The 27,371-nt window shown below is 38.3% G+C and overlaps 1 long non-coding RNA gene across 1 annotated transcript; it reads right to left on the reverse strand.

Annotated features, from left to right (window-relative positions):
• Positions 1-7,258: 7,258 nt before the first annotated feature.
• Positions 7,259-25,070, reverse strand: LOC120440562. Its single transcript, XR_005613337.1, has 3 exons — positions 24,963-25,070; positions 24,608-24,785; positions 7,259-8,004 (listed from the first exon to the last, which is right to left on the reverse strand). It is a non-coding gene; the product is annotated as an uncharacterized LOC120440562 (long non-coding RNA).
• Positions 25,071-27,371: the final 2,301 nt, after the last annotated feature.

Genomic DNA, 27,371 nt, shown 5'->3' on the forward strand with positions numbered 1-27,371 from the left:
ATAAAATATACATGTAGCCTACAGGTTCAAGTGCAAATATCTAATCAGCATCTTTTCTGCTGACCAACAAAGGAATGATTGATTTTGCTTAAAAATAGAAGTCTTTGAGAAAATGACTCTACCTCTTACTTGATTTATAACTTCTATATATCTTGGAATTTATAGTGCCATTCAGCAGTAAAGTCTTCTTCAGTAAAGTGTGGATTTGTAAATTACATTCCAGTTTAGAATTATATAAGGTATACACTAAAGCTAACAATGCTTTATAGTACATGGGTACATGTGATTGACAAGTTGCTACCCTTCCTTGTCATCTCCTGTCACATAATCTTTGCCTCCCAAAAACCAGGATGGTGATAGCCAAAACAAAGCCTGAGGATTTAAAATGGTATTCCACAAAGTAGTGGGTGACATCACAGTGTTTTATTTAACTGTGAGACATTGGAAATGAGGTAACAGCATGAGAAAAAACCTACTCTGGAACTAGTGCTGTTCCCTACTTCTCAAATCTTTTACTGTCAGTACTGTAATGTAATTTAATAAAATAAATAATGTAATCTCTTTTTGGGGGTGTTTTACCATATTGAATAATAACAATGGGAAAAAAAATGAAAAAAGAAACTAACTAAAAAGCAACAGCTTTATATTTGACAAGTTTTACAAATGTATCGGATCAACCTTACTACACAGTAGAAGCAGCCTCATACAGTGTAGTCTGGTCTTATGCACAAACATACAAATGCAGACGAATACACACACACACACACGCACACATACACACATACACATACACATAGTATACTGAGTGCCAGCTCGTGACATTTCTGAGCATGCCATAGGGACAAGTGGTTGAGGGTTGGCGGAGGGCTAAGTGTCTGTCTGTAGGCCTGAGATAACGGCTGTCACCTCCCCAAGTCCTCTCATTCACACACACAGACAGAAACAGAAACACACAAAATACGCTTTCTCTCTCTCACTCACCAGCCTACAATTAAACCATCCATCCGGTGTGACAGTGAATGCTAGTCAGCCGACCATTCAGCAATGCTCAATATCAATAGAGTCCCTTATTCTTGCTCTATTGTTGCTATGTCGAGATGGGAATGGGTTTAACAGTTGGTAGAACTACATGGCCTGTGAATAGAACTGGCTTATGACTGTGTTTATGCATTGTGCTGCTCTCTTGTCTTTCAGCCCAAGATCTTTAAAAGTGCTGTGATTATGGCAAGAGCGGTGATGACGCATTGTTTTCAGGCTATCAACTTTGGCACATGTAGTGTGTGGATTTGTCTTTCCTGTGAGCACTTGCAGGGTACCTCATTGTGTCACTGACTCATTGTGCTGTGATGTGTGTGCATGTGTGTGTAGTTCTGTGAGAGTAGAAACAAGAGGAAGAGAGATAAGGCAGTCAGAAGATGTGCAGAAGTGCAACAGCTATACACAGGCTTTTTCACAGGGACAGCAGACACCTTTCACTAACGTACTAACCCCTGTCTTTCACAGGTAATCACTTTTTCTCATTCACGCATAAGCAAAGAAAGGCAGAGAGAGAGAGCGAGAGAGGAAGAGTTAGGGTAAGAGAGAGAATGAACCATTGAAAGAAGAATACCAGTTTTTGAGCTCCATTGATTTCAACAAATGGCTACACATCATGGTGAGGATGGTACAATGGGGGACAATATCTAACAGAATATACGAAGAACAGTTTGTTTTCGATCTCCTAGGGAAATAAGTGTGTATGTTGTTGTTTGTGATATAGGTATGTACATTTTGGTGTCTAAAAAAGGGTTTGACAAGAAAGAGAACAGTGGCACACTAAATCAGCAAAAGTGGTAGATCTCTCTCTCTCCCTCTTTCTCTCTCTCTCTGTCAGTGTGACTGCATCTGCATTAGCAAGCAGGCCCATTTGTCAGTGCAGATTGTAATTAGGGAGACTAGATCAGAAGTAAGGCAACCCAGAAATAATCAGCCTCTCATTTAGGGTGTGTTAGTCTTTATGCATGCCCTTTTGTATGTGTTTGTGATTGCATGCATGCCACCAAATGCATTTACATCCAATAGGAACCTATTTTGGAGCCAAGGCCACTCTCTTTGGCTTTCACTCCCTCTCTTAATTTGTTTCTTTCTTACACCCTACCCACAATCGGAGATCCCTCCGCAGGCACGTACTTTTTCCCAGCGTCGCTCTCTTATTCATCCACATCCCGTCCGTCCTTATCATTCATCCCCGCACTCCGCCCTATTTCATTCTGACTTCCTTAGCTCTACCAATACAGAGCTGTCTAAGAACTCTCAGGTGGTTCAAGTCCATTACTTTGGGAGATAGAAAAACACTGCTGAGGTGTTCTGATTGAGGCCTATTAAAATTCATAAGCTGTGGAATAAGGCCAGAGATAAAAAAATAAAAAAAAATTCTTCTGCACGGGGGAAGGGTGGGGTGTATATGTGTGTGAATTTGTCAAGTGTTTATGAAGAAACAGGAGAGGCAAGTAAAGAAACTGAGAGTGATAAATGCTTGGTGATCCCATGAGCCTTCACCTCTTTAAATTATCTCTATATTTCGTCCTCTTTTCTTGTCCTCTTGGTATTTTCCTCCTTCCTTTCAATTTGTCAGTACTTCTTGTGTATTCTCATAACCACCTTAGGTCTACTGTTTATATTTTCTATTATTTTTCATCCCACCACCATGTACACATTACATACTATGAAATACCTGTTTTTTTTTCTTTTAGTTCCAGATTTTAAAGAAAACGTATTATTTCCCACATTTGTATAAGTACTGAAGACCATCACAGAAAAACACACATTCAACACATACCAATTTCTGTTTTCCCCTGCATTTATGTAAAACACACAAAGAGCATAATGTGCAGGCAACTCTACAAGGGGCAGAGGTCAATAAGTGTCACTAGAATGAGATGTCTTGCTTATCTCCTTCATTTCACTCGATTCTTTTTCCTCTTCCCTGTTGTTTTCCTTTTCCACAATAGACTCATCCTATGGGTCAGTCACCTATGATTGCATTTTTCAGTTTTATAACAAAAGCTGAAGAATGATACCACGGAGAAACGCAGAGAGAAAATTAAAAAGGCTAGTAATTAAAAAAACAAAAACAGTTGGTTTAGCTGGTTATGGTGTTATAGTTATGGCACTGTAATGGCACTATTTGGCCAGGTAAAATGACAATATGACTATGTAGCTACTAACCCTAGATCTATGAGCTTCTCTTTCTTCATCATGGATGTATTTTTTTTTAACAGTTGACGGTTCAGGTAATTGTATTTCTTTGTATGTCTAAATAATACTGACACAACCCGTTTAATTAAATTAAGGGTCACATTTATATTATTGAATAAATGTGGCGTTGCAGATCGCAGCCTTGTTGCTGCTGTCTTTGGTACTTTTTACCTACTTTTTTTTCAGTTTCCCTCTTCATCGCTGTAACTTTTATATATCTGTCAATCAAGTTATCAAACTTCATCACCATCTTTCATCCATCCAGAGAGTTTTGCATTATTCTTACTTGGAGGAGCAGCAGCTCTCAACAGGATCAGCAGGATATGCTGACGAGGGAAGCGAGCCGGAGCTCTCATTAAACTATGTCAGCAGGGATTCCGATCTGCGCTCCCTTCGATTCATCTGTCGAATGTCCTATCTCTTGCCAATAAGATGGATGAATTGCTGCTACTCAACATAATAAACATGGACTTTTCCAGCTCTACCACCCTGTCACCCTGTGCTTCACCAAAACCTGGCTGGGCGAAAGCATTCCCAACAGCTAACTGTATCTGTTAGGCTTCCAACTTCTCTGAGTGGATTGCAATATGGAGCTTTCAGGGAAAGTGAGGAGAGGCAGAATCTGTTTCTATATAACCAAAGGTTAGTGTAAACATCACAGTGTTTAAGTCCTCAAAGACCATTGTCATCGAATGTTGTTTTATTCAACCTGGGAAATTTCATCATTTATTCATGTTAACATTCAGATCCCACCTCAGGCCTGTGTTAGTGAGGCGTTACAACACCTGGCTGACCAAATAACCATGGCTGCTTTTTCGCTCATGAGACAGCCCTGTTGCATGCCCAAAATCACATTCAGTAGCACACACTTCCATTTTGATTGTCAGGGGGCTGGGTCTGCAACCCAGCATTTTCAGTTTATTTTGTATTTTCGATTTTCTAATGTTGAGTTTTTTTTTCTAGTTTTTGTTTCATCTATGTTTCCTTGGTTTTGTGTCTTTTCTGTTTTCTGTGCAGTCTGTCTTGTCTTCTATGTTTACTGCTAATTATGTCCATGCCTTTGTTTCCCTTATCTGTTTCCTTGAGTCTCTCCTTGTGTTCCGTGTCTCCCCATGTGTTTCATGTCTGTGTTCCATGTTCTATCCGGTCTTTAAGTGATGACGTGACGAATCCTGCTTCCGGGCCTAAAGTAGTCTGCGTTTAATATGGCTTTTGTGTTGTTAACATGTTTAATGCTTTGTATTTTCTTCTATTTAATCTCAAAAAGCTCCTAAAAATAGTCAGTGATCACTGTTGACCTCCCTCGGCTTTTATTACCGCTAATCATTTATTTAAGCTCAATTTTTAAAACCTTACGATGTAACTACAGCCCAGCCCATGCAGCAGTATATGAATGACTAACCTCGTATTGTGGAGGGATTATCTCAGTTGTTCTCCTGGCTGAAGTTTGGTCCGTTTACAGCATCCTGCCATGTGATTACATTTGTTCCTGACCACCGGGAATCCTCACGTTAACTTTTATCGAGTGGACAAAAGTTAGCGCGTTTATATTATGCTCACATAGCTGTGTCGCTAGCGGTCACGTAGCACATCATTATATACCAGCTAGCCAAACTTCAGTAACCCTACAAACGCCACTGCTGTTTAGTTTTCTGTCTTCATTTATGTTGGAAGTGATACCAGAGCTGTACGTTTGAATTTGTTTCCAAAATCCCTCAGTCAAGACATGCTATATTGTATTTAGATGGAAGCTAGCGAGCTAACTTCCTGCTAACTTCTAACTCCGTTAAATGTCATAAATTCTGTTTTCACGGATGCCTGGATGTTAAACACCTGGTAGAGCAGAACGCTGATCATTTTATTACAGATGAAAGACTTTAGACAGTTTTTCAACTCTCAGTTGTTTGAATTATATCTATCTAAAAGACTCCAATTTGTTCACGTAAATGGAGAGTCCGCTTCACACAGTAAGGTTAATTATGGAGTTTCACAGGGTTCTGTGCTAGGACCAATTCTGTTCACATAATACATGCTTCCCCTAGGCAGTATCATCAGAAGGCACAGGATATATTTTCACTGCTATGCAGATGACACCCAACTTTATCTATCCATAAAGCACGATATAAGCCACAATGGGGATGTGGCGTACAACACTAGAGGCCAACTTCAAGCCCATAGCACAAGTCACCATCAAGTGCGGGATATACATAGGAGATGCTCTGTCCCGTCCCCTGGATCCACCAATCACAGAGAGGCACCTGCACACTCAGATTTGCACATGAGACAACATTACGACAACAGTCATAACACTGGGAATCACACAGGCAAATGGAAACCACGAAGAGGCTGCTAGGAAAGCTGCAGCCACTAGTACCTGCAGAGGGTCAGGCAAGTCCTACGGAGTCAGCTGAACAGTAAGAACAAGATCTGGGCTATTAACACCTACGCCCTGCCCGTAATCAGGTACCTTGCTGGGATAATAAGCTGGACAAACAAATAGATAGAAGCCACTGACATCCAGACCAGGAAGCTCCTGACCATACATGGAGGGTTTCACACCAAGTCCAGCACCCTGAGGCTGTACGCTAAGTGGAAGGAAGGAGGCTGGGGACTGGTGATTGTCAGTACCACAGTCCAGGATGAGACAATAAACATCCACGAATACATTAGGAAGATGGCCCCAACTGACCACATTCTCAGTGAATACCCTAGGCAGCAGAAACCCAAGAGGAGGAAGAGGAGGAATCATCACAGAGGGATAGGCCCCTGCACAGTATGTACCACCGGCAGATAGAAGAAGTTTCTGACATCCAGAAATCCTACCAGTGGTTGGACAAAGCTGGACTGAAAGACAGCACAGAGGCACTAATCATGGCAGCATGATGTATATAGTTGTATATAGTATTTGTATTTCTATTTTATTCTATTGTATATATTATTCTATTCTATTTTATTCTATTGTATATAGTATTTTATTTTATTTTATTGTATTTTACTGCATTCCAGCTATTTCTAATTTCTGCTACATAACTTTGCACTTTTGCTGTAACAAAACAAATTTCCCACCTGTGGGACTAATAAAGGCCATCTTATCTTATCTTATCTTAGCACAGGAACAAGCGCTAAGCACAGGATCCATAGAGGCTGGGGTCTATCACACCAGGCAAGACCCCAGGTGCAGGTTGTGCCCTGATGCCTCTGAGACAATCTAGCACATAACAGCAAGGTGCAAGATGCTAGCAGGCTTGGCATACATGGAATGCCATAATCAAGTGGGCAACATAGTATACACCAAGTGTGGCCTGGAAGACGCTAAGTTAAAATGGGAGACACCCCCTAGGGCGGTCAACAATGACTGACGTAAGATCCTGTGGGACTTCCAGATACAGATGGACAAAATGGTGATGGCTAACCAACACAATATACAGCTGGCAGTTTCCAAGGCCTTAGGTATTAACAGTTTGCTGTACTTCTTAGGCACCTTCTTCATTGTACCTTAACCTAGTCTCCTTTACCATGAAGGGTACTGCTCCTTGTGTCCTTGTGGCCAAGCATCTCACTGATCACTGCTGCCATAGTGTAGATCAGCTGGTTGTGGTATAGGTATCATCCATAGTGCTGCATTCATGTTATATACATGATGAGACAAGAGACAGTACTGGATCTGTGGTTGTTCAGTATCAGTATCAACCAGTTGTTATACAAGAATACAGAGAACAATGAGTTGTGTGTGTTGTGTGTCTGCTAGGGCTGGCTTCCCTTATAAAGGGCAGAATGCATGACATTCGCAAAGTATGGCATAGATTTCTTTTACCCTACCAGGCTAGTGACCAGGCTAACTTAGCATGCTAGCATTAGCCTTGTATGCTCGAGATAAAACACCTTAAAAAATTAAGTTTGCGGACTCACTCACACAGAATGCAGCATATATTAAATAGACACAGATAGAGCAATTTGGTCATATTATAAGTAATGACTTTAATAAACCTATCAGCAACCAGACAGTGACCCAACAGTGGCCACAGGCACATGCCTTTGTCATCAAACAGTGAATGTCTGCACACGCACACACACACACACACACACACACACTCATAACACCCACCCAGGAGATTAAAAAACAAAATAAAATGTTTAATAGAAAATAAGTTACATATACATGTTTTTATTGTCTGTGTTATTACTATAGACAGTATTGTGCCTATTCTGTTATTCTATGTGCCTATTGTAGGAGAGCAAAGCTAATCTATTGTATTTGCACACACAATTGGTCAATAAAGCTGATTCTTATTCATATTTTCAATCTGTTTAGTATTTGTGCAGTTGGTAGAATGTGACCAGGGTTGTTGTAGTAGAACACACTGCAAGGAATTGACTACTGACAGCACTAACCACTTTTTCATATATGAAAAAAAAGATTGCCAAAATCATTTACCATAGGACGAAAGAACAAGATCTGGAAAACTTCAAAATTCCATCCTGTGCTGCGACATCCAGCTGATCAACAAATGTAGTACCCTGAATAATTAGGACTTTTCTCCACTAAAAAAACCTGCCATCTCAGAGAGTACTGCAGGGAACTCAAGTGGACCAGGGTCCCTAAGGAAATCTGCATCCCCATCGACTGTCATCCTACTTCCACAAAGAAACTTCAGAGGCTAGGCCTTTCCATGCCATCCACAGCCATGCTATCCCATGACACAACAGTCAATCCTGCCTTGGTTCTCACTGCATCCTGCTTCTTAACGGTGGAGGAGATTCTATCATCTGTAATGACAGACAGTAAAAGCATTGTTCATTGTAATAGAGACCTTTCTTATTTGAACAGAATGGCTGTTTTAACCCCTAAAATCCCAAACTCCCAGAGATTATGTCGCAGACCACCTAAAGATAAACAAAACAAAATTTTTCATGAGAAGTCATGAAATTATCAAAGAACTTACGAAAGTAAACAAAAGCAATAGAACAGTTTTAATTTCACTCAAAGCAAAACAATTACATTTGGCCTATCAGGTAACTCTCTTCTAAATCCCTCTTAGTTAATGATTTAATATTTGATCAAAATACAGGGTATATCAAAAAAGAATATATAAGCTATATTTTTTTATGTAATAGATGTAGAAGTTTGCAATAAATTTTAAAATATATACATGAATATAAAGTTTTACAACTTACAATGTTCTCAAGTGCTTAATGTGTCCCCTTTCAGATGCACAGCATAAGTCGATTCAACAGACAAACTCGGCCCATACTTTTGCGAGCATGTCTAGAGTGACGCAGCCACTGCTGCTGTTATAACTACCTGCAACCACGTGAAAGTCCTGAATCCCCTCTTTCTTATTAATTAATTAACTGTGAAATTGGATGATTCTTTTTAATAAACCCTGTATTCAATTATTTTGCCTCACAGGAAGCTAAGAAAATCTTAGTTTAAACGAGTTAATACCCCAGAGTCCTACTTTCAGAATCCTTGTAGCACAGCTAAGGAGGAAGCATACAAACAATATTTCACTATAGCTTAGTAATAAACCAAAGATCTACACAAAGTTATAATTCATTTGAAAGCCTTACTCTTAGCCTTGTGCACCCTAGCTGGAAAGCGCAACAATCAGTTCTGCAGTTTGTTAACTACTTGCCGCCTGGCTCTTTTTCAGAGTTTCTGTCTGATTTCTTAGACATTTTATTCACAATCTTGATCTTGTCCTGATATTTGACATATGGCAAAGAAACTGAACATCTAACCATATTTTTCCCTGAAAATTACTTTTTATCAGACCATTTCTGGATAACATTTAATTTCACATACAATAATAGAGTATAAAGCACTTGAAAAACTATTTCAGTTCACTAGATGTGGTTCTTAATGCGCTGTGATGAAATTTAAAGAAGTGCTTCATTCTTTGTTATGTCCTTCAATGCCATGTGCCAACACAATGCTGAGCAGCAGCCTGAACTTTGCGCACACAGAACATGATCTCGTTTATAGTGTTTCATACTCGTGCAATGCTGGACACTGTGGCTACTCTGAAACAGAAACTAACAAATCAGAGAAGTTTGACTCCCTGGTATACCTCACATACTCATATACACACACCTTAAAACAGATGACTTATAAGTAGGAGAGGACATTGCATTGCACTCTGGAGAAGATCACCATTTGAGATGGAAAAATAATTTGTTGCACTATAAAAATGATCTCTATAAAGCTAGGACATCTTACTATTCATCACTGATAGAGGAAAACAGGAACAACCCCACATTTCTTTTCAGCTCTGTCATGGTAGGCATTGGTTTGCTTTTGTATTTTGTGGATCTCTTCCTGATGCCTAGGCTATGTTGTGGAGGCATGACCCTATCTTTTGGTGGAGGCACTATTGTCCACTCCTATGTCCCTGTAACTATTTACTGTTCATCACCCCAGATCCTGCATTCAGTCTCTATCAAATTATCTGCATATCTAGTGTGGTAATCAGGCTCTTCTGTGAACTCTGAACCTTGTCCCCATGACTTTACAGTCTTTTAAATTTTAGTTTTCCCTGTTTGCCTGGATCTTTGGACTCTTTGGAAACCTCCGCTGAAACATTCCCCGTTTTCACCACCTACCTGATCGACCTCCTACAACTTCCAGCACTCTCCATCTTTGCCCTCGTTCCCAAGATGCTTCATCTACTAACACATGTAAGCCAGTTTATTCACTCTTCTCAACCACCTAAACAGTGTTCGGATCACTTTCCCCCCATTTCTCCTTGACTAACTGCCTTTTCCTCTCTCTCAGTGAACCACAGTCTCAGATCCAGAAACTTACCTGTCTTTGATTCCCCTGTGCAAGTATCAAGCTGTGTTCAACAAAAACTTGAGAAGTGCTGAATCTGTCTTTACTAGACAGTGAAGGAAATAAGAGTCGGCTTTTCTCTCTGCATTATATACCGTGACATAGCCTGACAGAGTATTCCATTAATTTTCGATACAGATGATGTTTTGAATTTATTTTCAAATAAAATTTTAAACAAGCAAACAAACAAAAAAAGAAGCAACTATTAGCAGTCCCACAGCTGTATCATTAAGTACATTATACTCTCAAACAGAACTTTTGACAACTTTATTCTTCCCAGTTGTCCACTGTAGCAACACTCGCATGGCAGCTGGAGTGTACAACCTCTAACTTCTTGGCATCAAGACAAATTAAAATAATGTACCAAATATTTTCATAGCAAAATTGCAATACAATTAGAAAAATGCTGCAGCAAGACTACTATCATGAACAAGAAATTGAGATATATAATAGCTTCTGTTCACTGGTTCCCTGTTAAATGCGGAAATGAATTTAAACTCATTCTCCTCACATTCAAAGTCTTGAATGATCAGGCCCCATCATATCTTAAAGACCTCATAGTACCATATTATCCCAACAGAGCACATTTCCGTCAGACTGCAGGCATATTCGTCGTTTCTGAAGTTTCTAAAAGCAGTTTTAAGATTAGTCTCAAAACTTTCCTGTTTGATAAAGCTTACAGTTAGTGCTGGATCAAGTGACTCTCTGTTAATCTGTTTTTTGCCCTGTGACCACCCCCCCCCCTTTCATACAGTTGCGGCAGATGGCTGCTCCTCCCTCTTCCTTTCTCTTAAAAGGATTTTTAACAAGAACGAAAATAACTGATCTTCTTCCATTCCACCACTGCAAATTGCTTTATTATGAGTAGTTTGTCTTTACATTTAGTGTCTTTACCTTACGTTACAAAGCACCTGGAGGTAACTGTTCTTGTGATCTGGCATATATAAGAAAACCTGAATTGAATTGTACTGGTGCCCCATCGTGAGATTGCCAATTTTGAATCACCAATTAATCTGCAGAGTACTCAGTGTTCTTCTAAATGTGCTCCTTGTTGAGGTCTTTCTGTTTGGTATAAAGGTACCTCACTACATGCTGATCTTCTGTTTGGTTGAGCCAATCTTTTCAGCATACAAATCTGAATATTTTTATATATGCAAAACAACTGCCATTCTCTGTTTTGCACTAGTTGTATTCTCTCAGTCATTCTTTTATCTAACATACAGACACAAATATCCAACCCAACCCCCTTTTTTGTTGGCCTCTTTCTTTCCTACCCTCTCCTTTTTACGCAAGTGTCTGTCACTTCTCCATTTGTCCCTTTATACAGCATTGAGATCACAGCATCTGGGTTTGACACACACATTTGTTTAGTCTCCAATGTGCTAAGTGGATTCATGTGGAATGGAGATTGTCTGTAATATATTGAAAGGGAGCAGGGTGTGCAATGGTAAGGTAAGGCGAGTGAACAGGAAGGGAAGAGCAATGGAAAAAGAGCAAGAGATTGATGAATGATCCAAACAGACCAAACTAAAAGACCGACAATGAGAGAGTAAAATGGAGACAGTATATAGAGAGAGATATGAGGAAACATATGCTGCTCTGTCTATGCCATCAATCTAAAGTAGTGAGCTCACCTGGAAATTGTCAAGCACTAGTGTACTTGTATCAGTGTGTGGCTGGCTGCCACTAAGATGAGTTTCCTCACAAGCAATATACATATTCAGCGAAAGCATGCCACTCTATCATCTCTCTCTTTCCTGCATTCTCCAGATCAGTGGCTGAGCCGGCATTGATGTGTGATAGTTGTGTGTTGTACTTTTCTTTGTTTTTTGATCGTGTTTTTGTGTGTATGTAGTCTTCATAATAACTCAACTTGAACTCTGTGGAACCACAGCAAATACAGAAATAATGACCTAAACATGCAATGATGAACACAGCCAGAAAAAAAGAGAAAGTACCCATGGAGGACTTTTAAAAACAGAGAAGAACTACTGAGGAGACTTGAAGTTTGTTTTTGTTGTGTAAATCACCTTTAGCCCACAAAGAACCACTAGAGAGGAGCTTTACTTTGTGTGAATCGTCTTTACATTAGACATTAGAATAGAGGGCATAGGACAGACACAGGACAAGAAAACCCTGACATTCTTATTAAGTGTAACATTTGAATGTTGCTATAAACCACACAAGTATTTTTCACCTTTGGTATTTTTTAAAACATAAATGTAAATTTTTAAGCTTTAATGACACTTACATTATATTTAATAGCTAATGCATTACTTTGAAAATAAGAGTGCATAAACTAAACTTTATTCCTCAATGGCCAGAACAATTATTTTGTAGATAACATACTCTAACTTTGTGGAGCCATGCAGAGGGAAAAAAAATTCCTTCTTACACCATTTTTTCCTCTATGTGACTCCACGCACAAAGCAATGAGCCCTAATACGTTAAACCAACAATGATGAAGAAGAAAAAGAAAACAGTCTTAAATCAAGCTGCTGTAGTAAGCTAAGAAAAATGTCTTTTGATCAAAATCCATAATAACATGGCCAATTAAAAATGACTCAGCTAGTTATGTTTTCATTATGGAAAAGAGAAACGGGAGAAAAACGTGAGGGGTGAATGAAGGAGAATGAGAGGAAAATCTATCATAATTAAGTAATAGCTTAAAAAAATGGAAGTGTGTGCGCTTTTTTCTTAGATGACTACTAATTGTGGAGAAAGCACAGAGCTGATTCTGCTGCATATTAGCTTTTAATTACCCTAAATGAAAGAAAAACCTACATGCATAAGTATTCACATGCTTGTGTGCACACAATATAGAAAGGATCTGGCTTTTAGTCACATTCCAATACATATTCTCTGGATCTCTTTCTCTCTCTCTCTCTCTCTCTCTCTCTCTCTCTCTCACTCACACACACACACACACACACACACACAGTCATTCACACATACTTTGTTCAAGGTTCTCTGTCTCCAGACAGCTCACAGTATTTAGCGTGTGCCTGTCCCAAGCGATATCATTACTTTTCTTTGGAGGCTTGCATGCTCAGAATTTTTCCCATCTCATTATTGAATATAGCAATGTTTAATAGAATAATTATTACATATTTCATACCACTTGCTGATGGAAAATCTAGCTCAAGTGTGCCGCAGTTTTTATGCTTGAGGGTCTGCTCTTGATGCAAGCTGAAGTTTGTCAGCTTCTATTATTTATTTTGGCCTAACAAGTCAAACTGCATCTGCTGAGAAGAACATCATCAACACCAGATAGACATTCATTAATTTATGTGACAAGATGGTACAGCAGCATCTGCTGAGGAAGACAGTGATTGGTGGCAAAGGGATTTCATGATTTGAATGGTGTAACTGAAATGAATGTGATGATTTCATTTTTTCGTGGCTATGAATACTCAATAAGACAGCTAGAACAACACGGTTCACATGCATACACATACACAAAATTCCAATCAACAATGCAAAAATTTATTTTTTCCTCAAGTCATTAAGAGAGGATATGTCAAGATGTATAACTACCAGTTTAAAGCTGACCCATGTCTTTGCTGGTTTCACCAAGGGCACTCATCAGTTACTTAATCTGCATACAAACTACTGTATTTTCTTATCTAGAGGACAGCAGCCAGTGAACCACGACCTGGCCTGAGGTATATGATGTACACACAGACACAGAACTCATCTCTCCTTGCTCTCTCTCTTTCATTCTCACTCTCTAGAGTTATTGTCAACCACCAGACGTCCCTCTGCCTGGATTAGCAGTCTGTTATGAGAGCCCAGACAGCTATAATGGCTGATGATACGATATGCACCCTTGCTGTTGCTAACTCTATAGGACACCAATTAACCTCTTTGTCCTCTGCCATTCATTTTCAACGAACACTGGAAGCCCAGCATAGCTAGCATTCTTACCTATCGAGGTTGGATGATATTCAGGATAGCCTTCTTTTACAGAAGCAAAATGGGGTTTATGGCCAAAAGATACAGCAAGTAAATTCCTGAGTAATGTGTAGTGGCATTTAAAAAAACATGTACATGTATTCAGAGGGTGTATTAAACTTTTTAATTTTTATTTTGAAGAACAGAGACACAGAAACTTTTTACATTTTGAATTTTAATAAGCATTTTTAATAACATTAATAAATATTTAATAGCTATATATTTTCATAAACACATTAATAACACTAACTAATTTCAGAGAAAAAAGTATACATTTATGAGTTCATGGAGTCGATTACTTCTCAGCATCACAACAGCTTTTGTGCCTAAACAAGCAGTTACAAAATAAATGTACTTAAGCTGGGTGTTTGCTTGGGCATAATCAAATGCATTACGGGAGGCTGATGCAGACACTGCCAAATTTTCATGCTTTATTTATGACAGTGGTTGGAAAACCTACACCACTGAGAACATTTACTGTCATAAATGTCAGAACATCATGGCTGGATAGAGAATTGAAGGAGCATATGGTAGAGCACATTCAGGCAAAATATTAGGCAGTAAATCAGATTATAAAATAAACTGCCAGCTATATTATAAATTAAGGAATGTTGTTACTAAGTTAAATAGAAGGACAAATGTATTATGAAAATAAGATCAGTGATATAACAAATTACCCTTAAATTATTTAGCACATGAAAATACATGAGCCAATACATTAGTCATAATTGCACAAGTCCTACTATTAATTAATGCTTCAATCTTAAATATGATCAACCTATCTCTAATAATTGGCTATATGTACCACATGCCTTCCATTTGCCCACGTAAATGGAGAGTCCGCTTCACACACTAAGGTCAATTATGGAGTTCAGCAGGGTTCCGTGCTAGGACCAATTCTGTTTTTACATTATACATGCTTCCCTTAGGCAGTATCATCAGAAGGAATAAGATACATTGTTACTGCTATACAGATGACACCCAACTTTATCTATACATGAAGCCAGATAACACACACCAATAGTTAAATTGCAGGAATGTCTTAAAGACATAAAGACCTGGATGACCTTCTAAATTCAGATAAAACTGAGGTTATTGTACTTGGCCCTGAAAATCCTAGAAATATGATATCTAACCAGATACTTACTCTGGAAGGCATTACCTTGGCCTCCAGTAACACTGTGATGCACATATATTAAACAAATATGTATGACTGCTTTCTTCTATTTGCGCAGTATTTCTAAAATTAGAAATTTTGTGTCAGAGTAACCCTGAAAAACTAATTCAAACATTTGTTACTTCTAGGCTGGACTACTGTCCAGGAACTAGACAGGGACTAGAAAAAGAGAGAATATTTCTCCAATATTGGCTTCTCTTCATTGGCTCCCTGTTAAATTCAGAATTGAATTCAAAATCCTGCTCCTCACACACAAGGTCTTGAACAATCACACCCCATCTTAGCTTAATGACCTTATAGTACCATATCATCCCATTAGAGCAGTTCACTCTCGCACTGCAGTCTTACTTGTTGTTCCTAGAGTATTTTAAAGTAGAATGGGAGGCAGAGCCTTTAGTTTTCAGGCCGCTCTTCTGTGGAACAAGCTTCCAGTTTGGATATGGGAGACGGATGCTATCTCTATATTTAAGATTAGGCTTAAAACTTTCCTTTTTGCTCTTCCACAGCGTGCTTTTTATCCTGTGTTCCTTTTCTCACCCCAACCTCTCACAGCAAATGGCCTCCCCTCCATGAGTCTAGTTCTGCTGGAGTTTTTCCTTCCCAACAATCATATGATTGTTGGATTTTTGTCTTTATGTATTATTGTAGGGTCACCCTTACAACATAAAGTGTCTTGAGGTGATTGTTGTAGTGATTTGGTACTGCATAAATAAAATTGAATTGAATTTGGCTTTGGAAAGCTGGACAGAGCAGAACTGAAAGATAGCACAGAGGCATTAATCATGGCGGTACAGGAACAACCTCTAAGCACAAGATCCATAGAGGCTGGGATCTACCACACCAGGCAAGACCCCAGGTGCAGGCTGTGCAAAGATGCACCTGAGAGAGTCCAGCACATAAAAGCAGGGTGCAAGATACTGGCAGGCACCAAGTGGCTGGCAGAGTATAGCGTGTACTGAGTATAGCATGGAAGTCCCAAGCTCAAAACTGGACATGCCCCCTAGGGTGCTCAAGAATGACCAAGCTGAGATCCTGTGGGACTTACAGATACAGACAAACTGCTGATGGCTAACCAACCAGATATAGAACGAACATGAGAATCTTGACCAATACCAAAGGCTGAGATAGGAGCTGGAGAAGATGTGGAAGGTGAAGTTAACAGTGGTCTCAGTGGTAATCGGAGCATTTCGGACAGTGACCCCCAAAACTGAGCAAGTGACTCCAGCAGATCCAGGAACAACATCCAAGATCTCTGTAAAACCTTAAAATAAAAGAACTCCTCTTCCGCTTTAGCCAATGGAGTAACCGGTCACGTCGAGGAGTCACTCTCCCACCTTCCCTTTGGTTATCCCTTCTCAACTCTTTATCTTGGATTGTTTTCTACTCACTCAACATTGAAAGGGTTATAACCCCTAATAGGCCTTAAGGGAGTGGGGAAATATGCTGAAACAACAAGATAGAAGTGCTTTGACCACCAAACCTAACTCTCAGCCGGACCAAGCTAATGCTAGCAACAATGCAGTCGCTAGCAAAGACTCGGAGATACTCCAAGCTATAGTAAAGCTAAAAGCGGAGATTCAAGAGGACAGCAGACAAAATATGGATAAACTGAGCCAGGAAATTAATGGCAAGCTGGAAAAAGTTGGTGACAAAATAAACAGCAAGCTGGATAACATTGCCAGGGACATACAGTGCCTATCGGAGCGGGTGGATGAGACGGATTCCATGATCACCCAGCACGAGAGCTGGGCTGAAGAGGTAACCACGGCCATGTGCACGAGTCTGGAGGAGCGGAAAAGTCTTCAGCAAAAGATTACTGATCTGGAATCAAGGTCACGGAGAAAGTATATCCGTCTTTTCCGTTTGTTGGAGGCGGAAGAAACGAACCCGGTTCCACAATTCATGGATATCTTTTTCAAGACCCTGCATATATATCTGCACGTACGTCATTTTTTCAATACAGAGATAAAGGGCGCCTCCTCCCCAGAAATTGATCTTGTCAAAGTTTTTACAAATGCCTACAAATGTCTGCCCACCAAAACCGTGTCTAAACTCTACAAAGGGCTACAAAACCAAAATGGCAACAGCACACTATATGTGAAGTCAAATTGGGAAGCAGAGTTGAAAATTGGATTGTCAGAGGGTGATTGGCTCTCAATGTGTACCACACAACAAACATCAACTAACTCCAAAAGGTGGAGGGAATTCGGGTGGGAAACTCTAATTAGATTCTTTATTTTTCCACATATTACTAACAAATTTCAAGGGCACCAGCAACAGTGTTGGAGACATTGTGGCCACCCGAATGCCAATCACTCTCATATCTTTTGGACATGTACACAATTGACTCCCTTTTGGGACAGTATATCCAAGTTAACAGATGACATCATGTCCTATGCCATCCCTAAGGATCCCAGTATCTTCTTACTCGACTTGCTACCCAGAGATTCGACTCTAAAAAAGGACAGATTTATTTTTAAAATCCTGTTGATCGCATCTAAAAAGGCCATAACAAGGAATTGGTTTAAGACAGATCCTCCCCGAGTAGAGCAAGTGCTAGAGATTATAGAGGAAATACATCTTATGGAGAGACTGACTTTCTTTCTACGACTAAAATGTCATCTTTTTCAACAACGTTGGACTAAATGGCATAAATATAAACAAAGGCTTGAAGATTCTGTCACTTAATTTTGCGTATCTCTCTTTTTGTATGATGCCTGGAACAGTGCCCCATTTTGTTCCTCTTTTAATTTTGTTGTTGTTTTTTGTCATATTCCTGTCCAGTGTTGGTCAAGTTACTTGAAAAAAAGTAATCAGTAACTAATTACTGATTACTTCCCCCAAAAAGTAATCCCGTTACTTTACTGATTACTTATTTTCAAAAGTAATTACTTAGTTACTTAGTTAGTTACTTTTTAAAAACACAATTTACAACCTGAATAGGTGATAAAGCGATAGATCTTTCAGCCCAATTCTACTTTTTCTGCATAATCCATCATAAAAAATGTAATCAAATGGAAATGTCTCTTCTTAAAACTTGTTTTATTAGTTTTAATCTTTTAACTTTATGCATCAAGCAAAAATTAAATTATATGCAACATTCTCTGACTGGAAGAAATTTGTTTAACATTTAACAAAATAAAATATTTTTTTTTTGTGTTTACACTCACTCTTTCAAATAGATGCAAGTAAAACACAGCAGAAAATAAATAAAGTCAAAGACTAGTTGCTCTATTTTCACCTGTAAAGCAGGACTGGGGTAGGCGGAGGTTTGCCCTGGTGCAGGTGTGCCGCAGCGGTGAGTTGAAGACTCCGCAAGTTTCTCTGTGAATTTCTCATTACAGTCGTAGCGCATTCGGTGCTTGCTTGGAAGTTTAGGGGGGGTTTTCGCTGTAAAATGAAGTTTTCTTCCCACGCACAACGGACACTAATGTTTTTGTCACTTTTATGGAATCAAACTCAAAATAAGGTCAGTACTTCCACGCTTTAAACGCTGCATGCTCATACTCTCTCCCGCACTCGATATATTATCCATTGTTGATCTGCAGACAGCTGTTGTCACGAACGTCGCACTCGCTTACGTCACTGTCATGAGACATTCTCGCAAAAAACTCAGTTTTAGTAACGCAGTAACGCAGCGTTCCTACGGGAAAGTAACGGTAATCTAATTACCGTTTTTGCAATGGTAATCCCTTACATTACTCGTTACTTGAAAAAAGTAATCGGATTACAGTAACGCGCCCATCTCTGTTCCTGTCACAATTCAAAATAAAAAACTTTTTTTTTTTTTTAAAGTTTCCAAAAAAAAAAAAAAAAAAAAAAAAAAAAAAAAAAAAAGAACTCCAGGTACTGACTGGCTTGATGTGACACTAATTAAAATTGTTGCTAATTTTATTGCTTCTGCTTTTTGTCATGATTTAAATCAGAGCTTCACTTAAAGCCCATGTCCACAGTCATGGAAAATTAGCTAAATTAGTTCCACTGCAGAAAAAATTGCAAAATACTTTGGGGTTATTACAGTCAATGTAATACGTTTGCTACCTTTCATTAGTAAAATTAATTGTAAAATTATACAAAGAATTGTATATGATCAGCCTAAATGTTATTTTTTGCGATTCTATAGTTACTGATTTAACTCAAATTACAGATGATTGGTTAAGAAGTATAGACGAGAAGAAAATGGTTTGTGTGGCACTGCTGAACTTCACAGCACCAACTGACATAACCGATCGTGATATTTTGTTGAGGAAATTAGAATGTCATGGTTCGTTTCACATCATTATGTATGAAGATTTCTTTGAAAAATAGGAAAAACTATTTTTGTAAATAGTCTGTGGAATACCTCTCAGAACGTGTACAATATTAGAAAGCACAAGAAACCAATAAAACTGTACTATAAAGAACTTTTGGACTTTTGAACTTAAAAAACTATGGTAACTCTATTTACCATAACCTCACAGGTGAAATTGCTAATATAAACTTTGTGTTTGTGTTTTATTGTGTGTGCGCTGTAGTATGTTATGTTTTATAAGTGTTATCAGTGCTTACCCCAATATGGAGTGTACGTTGTGTTGTAAAGAGCTGTTTATTGTTTTCATATGAGTTTTGTTTTTTGCTTTGTTATGTTATTATATGTTCTTGTGTTCATCGTTATAGTGCTCAACATCTAAAAATTTGTGACACAGGAGGAAGAGTCGCTGCATTGTTGCAGTTAAAGGGGATCTTAATGAACTAATAGTTCTGATGCAATAGTGTGTTTGTTTTTAAATCATTGTCCTGGAATTTAAGAATATGTTATTATTTCAGAAACACCTCAAAGAATGAGAGAAAGCGCTCAAGGCATTCTACCCAGTCTTCAAGCACCCCACATCTCAATCTCTAGCATTTACAGGATATGCCAGAACAAGAATGAGATAAAGAGACCACATTCTATAATCCACAAAAGCCAATAATGTGTGGGTTAACTATTTTTGGACTTTTAGCTAAGAAAATAATCATTCTTCAAATGATTTTAACAGCTATGTTTTTATTTATTTGTTTTGTGTATTTTATTGCCATGTCAAAAGTCAAACCATTAAAGACTGTAATGTCAGTGTCAAGTTTCAAAATGGAAAGTTTTACATGAAACTCAAACTGAGATTTTGAGTTCTAGCATTAGTCAACTTTGTATAAATTTTTTTTGTCTCATCATATCAATATATGCATTTTTTATGTATGTTTTGATTGGCCTGGTGATCTATCCATGCTGTAGCCTGCTTCTTGTCCTATGTCAGCTGGAATAGGCCCCCATCACGAACCTGTGTTCAAGAAAACTGATGATCTCATTGGAGTACTTGTGCTTTTGTATTTTTTCCCCTTATGGGAATTACATCAAATTTATACTGGGTGTACGACTGCTCCACTTATCTGCAATTGTTTGCTTTTCAAACATGAGAAGGAAGACACATTGAAAGCCCAGAAACACTCGCCATAAGGTGGCTCTGCATTCATCACTGTTGACCATTAACAATATTATTTGTTTTACAGTAAGTATTCTAATTTTCTATATGGATATCTGTTTTTTAAGAATTCTTTAAGATTTGCACAGTAAGTCTTCTGCACTGGGCTATGTAGGGCAAATAGCTCATTAAAATACTAACATGCTTAATGTAGTCTATCTAGAGTTTATGTGATGTGGAAAGGATTGTTTTTTCTTTTTTTTTAAATGAATGAATATTTATTTATTTAGTTTTCAAAGCCATACAGAAAATCATTTAAAACATTTTTTTATACATGTTGTCTTCTTTCAGTTGCACCCTTTAGGGTTTACCACAGCTAATCATCTGTCTCCACCTCAGCCCATCTCTACCATCCTCCTCTGTCACATCATCCCTGTGATTCTCCTCCTTCACTACATCCTCGAATCTTCTCTAAAGTTTTCCTCCTCTTCTCCTGCCTTTCTGCTAAATCTTCAGCAGCCATTGTCTGGTATAGTCACTATCCATCCTTTGCACAAATTCAAACCATCTCAGTCTTGCCTCTGTTACTCACTTTGGTTTTGGTGGCAGCTGTTTTTACCTATTCATATGTTAATTGTTCTCAAAACAACTATAAAAAAAACAGAGTTGTAATTAAAATAATACATAGCTTTCAAACGTAACTCCTACACACCAAATGTTGCTGAGTGAGGCATAAATACATGAAGGTATAATGATGATTTGCAGAATCCTCTGGGTCATAACTACTTTAAACCATCTTTCTCATGAAAATGATGATGATGATGATGATGATGATGATGATGATGAACTGGAGAGGTGATTTGTCATACAATCATCTTGTGAATTACTGGATTCATTTGTGATCACTATCTATTCATTCAGGACAAATCTGATAAGCCAGATCTGAGACGGTAGAGCAGCCCTGTTATAATAATGACAATGACCCGGTTCACTACCAAGATCTGCTGATGGACTTATTGGTAATGTATGGGGTGATCTACGCACTATACTTACACTACTACTATTACCTCAAGGGACTGAACGACACTGCATTAATTCAAAGTACAGTGGTCTAAAAGCAGGTAAAGTGCAAGACTGGATGATGGTGGGGTTTGTTGAAATGTCTGATACTCACTGTTTTGAATGTAAATGTTAACATAGCAGGTACAGAAAAATAATATAAATTATTAAACAAAATTAAATTAAATTAAATATGTCTAGTTTAATGTAAGTTTGATGGGAATTAAAATGCAAGCGTGAAATATAACTAAAATATTGAAGTTCTGATGAGCTGCTAAGTTCTGATAAACCTTTGAGTTCATCAAAAAAATTAAGACATTGTTTGGGAGTGGGGTGTTACCGTGCATATAACTGAAAAGCTGGTTTTTGAAACATTTAATCAAAAAATAAAAAACACACCAGATGAGACATGCATCTGTAAAGTGAAGTTTCAAAAGAGGATTTATCTTATACCAGTATTTCTAAAAGGGAGAATCCACCCGTCTTACATTATCATATGTATTTGGATCACAAATTGGGTCTTTTAACCTCCAAGAAAATAGTGGTGGAATAATGGTCCCACCCATGTGTAAATGCGATATTTTGCTTACACATAATCCAGAAATGTTCATTTATTAACAATACAGTAACATTACAATATAAGTTTGGCACATTAAATTATCCCTGTAGAATCTATAAAGGTAACACCACTGAAACACTCCAAGTCCATTTTAGATAAACTGCCTCAATAATGGCCTGAATGAAATTATTCAACTTTGTGGATGAGAAACCTTGGCATCCAGCAGACTGTTAATATTAAGTGCCTCTCCCAGAGTGCAACTGTACTTGCAGTTCTGAATAACACTATAGCCCTCTCTCTGTCTCTCCACTGCACTGTTCAAAGGCCATATTCAGTGTTCCAAACACTTCTCTTGCCTAATACTAAATCATCACTGCGGGTGTGTCATGTTTTCAATTTAAAAATGCATGTGCTCCACCCACACTACCATCATTACACTCACACTCAGAGGAAGACAAAAATGCTCTTGGACTCATATAACTCACACACTTACAGACACACACATACTCCATAGCTATTACTGATGCTTAGAGTGGAAGCATCCTTTTCAGTAATAACCTTACATTTTGTTGAGGGACCATAATTTATAGGCCATACATAACTTGTCAGAAACCCAAATGAATACTTAGTGCTTCAGCCCAGTGCTTTATCATGTCACTGATAAACACAGGAATAATCTGATTCTGTAATAAGGTGCTAGTGTCCAGTGGATAGCACATGCACATTAAAGCACCCATATGTCCACATTCACTCAAAACTGCATGTACAGTAGACATTCAAGCACAACGCCTAACATATAAAACTACAGTCATGGTATGAGCTAGGAAGCAGGGAAAGACAGGTGGGTGTGTGCAGTATGTATAAGGACTTGTGGCGGACCTCAGTTATAAATAATCTTGTGACTCAGGATTTGAAAACTGGGGTTTGCCCAGGCCATGTTTGGTAAGAAAGGAGAACTGCTAACCAAAAATGGGGATTGTCAGATAGTAGAAAGATTAAATTGAGGAACTTATGAACGGATCAAAATATCTGCTGTGGAGAATGCAGAGCCTGAACACTCATGGGGAAGACACATGGGGGAGGGCACAGATGTCTGAGAGACTATGGCAGACCTGGGTGATGTTCCCCATTTTCAAAAATTGAATATGTTCCACATTGCTAAGCCTACCGTTCTTCCAGAGTGTTGGAAATTAGACCAACCTTACATTATGCAGGAATAGCGTTTTGTCCTGGCTGTGAAACAGTGAACAAGAATTTCACCCATGCAGAGATCACTCGAGTTTGACCACGTCGTCAACAGCTCTTTCACAGAACTGCAAAAAATGGGGTGTGCTTTGAAAATATGTGGTTCTGGATTTGCTGGTACAGCCAAAATGAGAGCTGTGTCTACATTCTTGGCACACAGTCAGGAATGTTTTTAGGAAGTATTGCACTCCTCTAGGCTTGACCCTTGTCTCCAATCATATTTGTAATATTCAAGGACAGAATCTTAAGGTGGGAAAAGTATGTCCTCTTTGGAAATCTCAGAATAGCATTCCTGTTTATTGAAGATGATGCGGTTTTGTTGGCTTCATTGGTGCTTGACCTTCAGCAAACAGTTGAATGGTTTGCAAGTGATTGTGAAATCCCTAGCATGAGACTTAGCACCTACAGTAGCTGGGGCATCTGGTTAGGATGTCTCCTGACTGCCTCCACTTGGAGTTTTTCTGAATACATAGGGAAGACCCAGGACCCAGGTTTATTTACCTTGTTTGGCTTTGGAATGACTTCACTGAGATCCCCTGGGAGAACTTAAATGTGTTGCTGTGGGGAAAGATGTCTGGAATACCTTGCTTAACCTGCTGCCATTGTGACCCAACTTTAGACACGTGGAAACTAATAAATGGATGGATAATACTATAACAATAATAAACTACTTCTATTTCTAAGTCTGTTTGAAAATTCTTCAGCTCTACAGTGTGATATAAAGTAACAACCTACAAGTATTAACTGATGTACCAGCTCTGCTGCAATGTCTTCTGCAAACCAGATTTAAAAAAAAAAAAAGTTTTTAATTAATGTGTATTTCTTAGCTCTCTAAAATTTCAATTTCAATTTTTATGAAGTGTTTCCATACAATTCAATTGGATGTTTTTTTCCCTCACAAAGCACATTCAATGTTTTAGAAAACACATTTATCCAAAATACTCCCCTTTAAGTTCAGTTCAAATTTGTAACCTTTGTGAGCTCATTTACTGAAACCGTTGCAGGCCTGATCGTTGCTCGGGCTTGTTGGGCCAGAAAACACACAAATGGCCGCTTCACTTGTTAAACAAGCAGAAAACAAAACGCACGTGCTCAGGTCTACTCACAAATCCTTTGGGCTAAGTGCGGGGGCAAGCTGAGAGGCAGGCTCGGTTTGTGACCATGCGGCCTCCACTCGGCAACGTGGTCGGAATTAGCGGCATACCCGGGCTGCTGAGTACACTGGGACAAACCCACGGAAATCCTATCCACAGCAGAAGGGCCCAGAGAATTCCTCTCGGTCCACTGTGCATTAGAAATTACTATTTAGTTCCATTGAGTAATCTGTAGCTTACATACTCGGCATACATAGCTATTACTGGCTCTAAAATACTAACATGCTAACTCGCGATTAACATCATACATTTTAAGTACTTCCACATTCCGTTTAAGCTCAATACTAACTCTACATTCAGTACTCACTCATCACAGGGTAAAACAGTCCATAACAGCAACGTAGACTCTGCATCCACGGCTATTGTTTTGACTATTCTCCCGTTAGCTCTGGTATACAACCTCCGTAAGGTGCAGCTGCTGACTCTCACTAGCTTAGTTGGTGTTTTTTCTTTCGCCTGGCTTAGATCCCCCCTTCCTTACATCTGATTGGACAATAGGTTTACATCCGCCAATGGGATGAAAGAAAATACAAGATTGACAACCCAAAATGAGCTTGTAAACAACTTGCAACAAATACAAAGTTTTTATTTTCTTGTTTCACATTAGATAACAAACCTTTGGTTTTCTTTTTGACTCCATGAACACTTAAATTATCATTGACTTCTATTTATTGTGATTTTAACCACGTTTTGAATGCATTTGAACTCTTTTTTTATTTTTAAACACATTTAAGAAATATTTACAATAAAGTCTTTGCATGACAATATTTATATCCTTTTAACCTGTAGGGTCTAAAATAGATATTTGAGACCAGGCTACATAACAATGCCTTCCGTAACTGAAGTGCGGTTGACTAAACTTTTATTCTTAAAAATATCAGGTAATCTAACAAGCTTTCAATTCAAACAGCTTATTGACAGTGTTAGAAACTGGCACTGTGAGTGGTCACTGCATAGTACCAGGTGGAGATTAACTTGCAGTGCGACTTTGTGGTGTGACAATGGCTTAAATGAGATGTTCAAAGCTTGGTGTTTTGTGTCAAGAAATCCAGCCTGTCTTTGAAAGATTATATAATTGCGTAAAAGTTATAAATATAATCTTTGTATTGATAAGTAAATATGAAGGAAACGGAATTAGTAAAAGGTATGAACAAACCTCCTAAAATAGATATTATAACCTATTTCTGATATTCAGAAAGTACCAGCAATGCAGACTTACTCAGGCTCATTATTTCTCAGATTAAAATGCCAACATTATACCGGTAAATCTATAACACATCAGTACCAGATAAGATAAATGGCATGGGTTTATATTGATATAGAAAAGAAAGACTATGGCTAGACAGACTGATGTATATTATTCAGAGATTTCTATTTTGCGCTATAGTTTGGTGCTCTAGGTTAAAGTTTAAATATATAAGCTTTAGGTAGCACTTACTGGAATCTTGCAGAGGAAATAGTTCATGTAAGTGCCTTGATGTATATAAGAATAAATATAAGAAAGAAATAAAGACATAGGTAAAGACAGGGAAGAGATGATGAAATTAGTTTAAGTAATGACGAAGTGAAAAAGGGTGCAAAGGACCTGGGAGAAAAAAACAGAAGGGTATATGTCTTAAAAAGATTAGATATAAGACCGGTGATAAGAATATCAATGGAGATGAAGCTAGGGAGGGGAGCTGAGGAAAGGTAAAATGCAACCACCTGGAAAACTTCTGACAAGTGGATGAAAGAATGAGGCAGAGAATAATGAGTAGGTGTAAGTGGAAAAGAAAAAGAAGAGTGGCTTTGGGAAGAGGTGTTTTGGTTATTTCTGTCTCAGCCTGTAATGGGATTTTTCACCTGAACCACTGAGACCAGGCCAGATGAGCACCTATTTCACATGATGGGATTTCACATTGCTACTACCTCCATTGGAGCAGGTTCTTTCTCCACTTGTTTGATTTTGGCTTTGATTAGAAAAAAATTCCCACAGTGGAGAAGTTAAATGGATGATTAGAGTAGAGTTCTGTGGAGAATAGGGAAACTGGAAGACACTGAGACACATAGGTCAAGGTAATATACGACTTTACCTTATCATGATCATTTATAAGTTGTACTTGGTGTTTTATGCAGTTGTGTTCTTGAGAGTGTGTTTAAAGCCAGGTGCAGTTAAACAGAGAAAAGACTCATAGCACATCGAGTCCTGTTTCTTAAAAAAAACAAAATAAAACAAAAAACTTTCTTATGTAACTATATAACTAAACTGAAATTTCAATTACTTCTCCAGTAAATCATATACTTCCCACAATAAGGTTTGCTTGTGTCTTTTCAGATCCCATTAATAGAACTAGTAAGCTAGGACTTGTTAGTTTGGTCAAGAGTTCTTGGCATTATATTTGAACAGTATCCTTAAGCACTGCTTTTCAACATGTGCAAAAAGTCTCAAGCCAGCCCTTGTTTCTTTTTATTTTGGTTCCAAGGAGCCAAACTGTTTAAATTTTTTATCTTTAGCAATAGTTTTCCTGGCTTTCTGAAGATCTTTCAAAGTTTTTCTTTGAATATTGGCTGCGTTTTCACTCATTTTCAGTCCAGTCCTTGTACCTGACCATTTTAAGAGAAATGTTGGTATCAGCATAGTTTGTAGTGTGCCCTTAATTGTTTTAGGAAAATGGACAAGTGGGGAACAAAAAAAGAAATGGCGGGTCTATTTTTTTTTTTAAGACAACAACTGAAC

The sequence above is a fragment of the Oreochromis aureus genome, linkage group 6, assembly GCF_013358895.1.
Source record: "Oreochromis aureus strain Israel breed Guangdong linkage group 6, ZZ_aureus, whole genome shotgun sequence".
Lineage (NCBI taxonomy): Eukaryota > Metazoa > Chordata > Actinopteri > Cichliformes > Cichlidae > Oreochromis > Oreochromis aureus.